The sequence below is a fragment of the Cyprinodon variegatus genome, unplaced genomic scaffold, assembly GCF_000732505.1.
Source record: "Cyprinodon variegatus isolate N-32 unplaced genomic scaffold, C_variegatus-1.0 Scaffold1466, whole genome shotgun sequence".
NCBI lineage: Eukaryota > Metazoa > Chordata > Actinopteri > Cyprinodontiformes > Cyprinodontidae > Cyprinodon > Cyprinodon variegatus.
The window spans coordinates 48,867-52,057 of record NW_015151919.1 but is presented as its reverse complement, the minus strand read 5'-3'; the positions used below and the strand labels follow the sequence as shown (position 1 = coordinate 52,057).

General features: G+C 38.4%; 1 protein-coding gene across 1 annotated transcript in view; it reads left to right on the top strand.

The window, feature by feature from the left end:
• The window catches only part of chst11 (carbohydrate (chondroitin 4) sulfotransferase 11), a 122,409-nt gene that overhangs the window by 86,776 nt on the left and 32,442 nt on the right, over positions 1-3,191 (top strand). The window lies entirely within an intron of this gene.

Sequence of the window (3,191 nt, the reverse complement as noted above, 5' to 3'; positions counted from 1 at the left end):
GTCTGATTTGAATAAGGTGGGGGGGGGGGGCTGGTTGACCTTTTGACCTTTACATTTTCATAAATATCTTCAAATCCAAAGCAGCACAAATGAAAATTTTTGCTGCACAAACGTAGCACAAACGTTTGACGCTAATTTTGTCTGACTTGAAGAAGGTGGGGGGGCCAACTTCACTCAGGTGAAGAAAAAGGCCTCAGAAGAGGCAGATGTATCCCAGAATGCTTTGCGCTGAGAGCTCCCCCTCGCAAAGCATTATGGGATTTGCCATCACAGTAGCCCGCTGTCGCCATAGGCTGCTGCTACAAGACAGCGGTGCCTAATAACAAAGATGGCGCAGGCAGCGTGCAGTGGAGGAGGAGTTCCATTTCCAGTGGGGAGTTAAGAGCAGAGATCATCTGTCCCAACGGTCAGTTAACTGAGTTCACTATAAAGTGATTAATCGATATAATGATGGAGGGATTTAGGGAGGACGTTCGGACAAAGTAAGCTTGTATAGAACTTTTAAATAGAGTGTGCACGAGGAGAAACAGGCGGCTGCATGCATTTAATAGGCGTTTCCTCCCGGTAGCGGGTACAGGGTTGTGCATGTGCATTTTTTTTTAAAGTGTAGAGGGCAGCTATTTCTAAAAATTCGCAAAAATCCTCCTTAATGTCTTTATTGAAAAGTGCTTTTTTTTCATTAGGATAATACAACAAAATATCTTGAACTGCGCCCTAGTTACCAGGATTTAAGTTTTGTTCTTAATCACCAACAAGTAGCCAGTTCAGTGAAAACCAGAGATTGGATGCTGAGATATTGCTGCACCTCCTTTTCTGAAATACAAATGTTCAAATAATTAGTTTATACTTGGAATATTTGTAAATTTTTTGTAGGAATGGCAGCCATAGTGAGAATTAAAGGCAGGGAATACTCCTGATCTCTAAAGTCAGAGTACCAACCTTAAGAAGCATTGTGGTAGAAGTAGATCCCATAGTGTTTATGTCTAGGTTTGTTTTGCTCCACAATTACAGGTCAGCAGAGAAAGGACGTAACGGTACATTTAGGACGCAGAAAAAAAAAGTTAAACATTTCCTCCTGGCAGATAGATTAAGGTTTCTGGTATTACAGGCTAACAAAGAAACAAAACGACCCCCATTCCAAAGGGTCGGATCGCTCGTCTGGTTTAATTAACATGTTTTCTAAACCAAAACAAGGCTTTGCTTTGGTCCACCCTATAAAACCTGGAACTCAACGCTTTTTCTGAAATTTTGAATTGAAAAAGCTTCCTGGATGGGAAGAAAAACGTCTTTAAACTTTTAAAAAAACTCCATTGGATTGATTTTTGTAACTATTTTGGATAGATTAAAGGTCTACAAACCATAGAATGATATGAAACTAGAGAAACTCACCTTTCTAATGATGTGAAGCACGTTCTGTAGCACCTTGTTCACCGCTCCACACCAAGAAACCAAAGAACTACAAAGCTTTAGATCAAAAATAGCTTTCTGCTTCTTTTTCTCAAAGATATATCATTTATAAAACATGCTTTGATTTATGTTTTACTCATTTTACTTGACTTATTTAACCGTGCAAAGCACATATAACCCTCTAACAGCCCATATAACAGCAAGCGTATCATAGATATTACGCAAGTTTCAAAGACATCTATCAGCTCGTTTGTTTTTTTTTTAACCTGATGTTTATTCAGAAACATTAACAAAAAAGTTTAAAGCTGAAGGTGTCACAAAATTATACAAATTCAAACTTCTATGTTTGACATAGAAACACAACTTATCTTTGTGCTTTACCGTTAATCCAGAATCACCCAAGTTTTTTTTTTTTCTACATTTAGTTAAAAAAAAAGGATCTAATTCGTTTTTTTTATTATTTTTTTTTTTTATTCCTTTCTGTTCACGGTTCTAAATTTTGATGATAAACAGTGTAAATGTTCTACAGTGGAAATCAGCTTTAATTAAACCATCTTATGTTAAAACATTAAAAAGAAAAATGGGGTTGTTTTGGGCTCCTAAAATAGCCGCTCAGCCTGGTCGATTAATTCACTAAAACTTCAGGTGAATAAATTAGATAAAGTTCTAGCAGCGGTGGTGATTTATAGAGTCTGAGGCGTCTGTTCGGTTTTTAAAAAGGATTTTCAGGTGTTTCACAGTTGATTCAGAATCAGAAAAACAAAGCCAGGATCAGATCAGAGGTTTCCCATATTTAATCACCAATAAATCAGATAAAGCAGCAGGTCCACTTTATTGATATGTTTTTATCTCAAACCTTTACACAGCCACCAACTGTTAGCATTTAGAGCTAATAACTGGATTGATTGATTGACTTTATAGATCTCACATTGGTGAAATTTACTCCTTAAATCAGTTCAAATAGTCAAAGAAGAAGAAGGTGCATGGGATAAATATACAGTATATACTAGGAATCAGAATCAGGGTTGCACCGATGCCGACAACAGTATAGGGCGTGGCAGCGATCCAGCACTTAAAATGGTTTTATCGGTATCTGTGAGCACCAACTAATAGGGCACCGATACCATTCTGAGAGCCAAAAGTTTCTTCAACTATTGTCACCCATTCCAGGTAGGCAATAAAAAGTTCTAATGGATTCACTTTGTTTTAGTCTTTTTCCTGCTTCACAAAGGTAGGCAGCAGCTTGACATGAAGCCATGATGGCAATTATTTTACATCCAAGTTGTATGAAGTTCTTCATATATACACACTAGAGACTGACATTTTTTCTGGAATCCCACGGGTCACGGGATTCCCGTGGGATGGGAGTCAGTATTAGTAACAATCACGTGACAGGATAAAACATTAACGGGAGCAGACGGGAGCGGTAGCAAACCAATAGTAACTAAAAAAAAATTAGGATTGATGCCAAAAAATAAAGTAGAAAAAAAATCCAGTGCTGGCGCCGCCATTTTGTAGTTTTTTTCCTTGAAGTCTACACTATAATGCGAGTCAAAAAAACTACACGACCCAAAAACCAACAGTGCTTCCGATCTGAGTTTTTCACCCGCGCTCAAAAGAAATTCAGATTCAGTGTATTGGCAGAAATCTTATTGAAGACAACAAGAATGGGAGCGGTGCAGGAGCGGGAGTCATTCTGAATGGGAGTGGGAAGGGACAGGATTTAGATTTCTACTCTGGCTCGGGATCGGGACGGGACAGGAGTGAAAATCCACTCCCGTGTC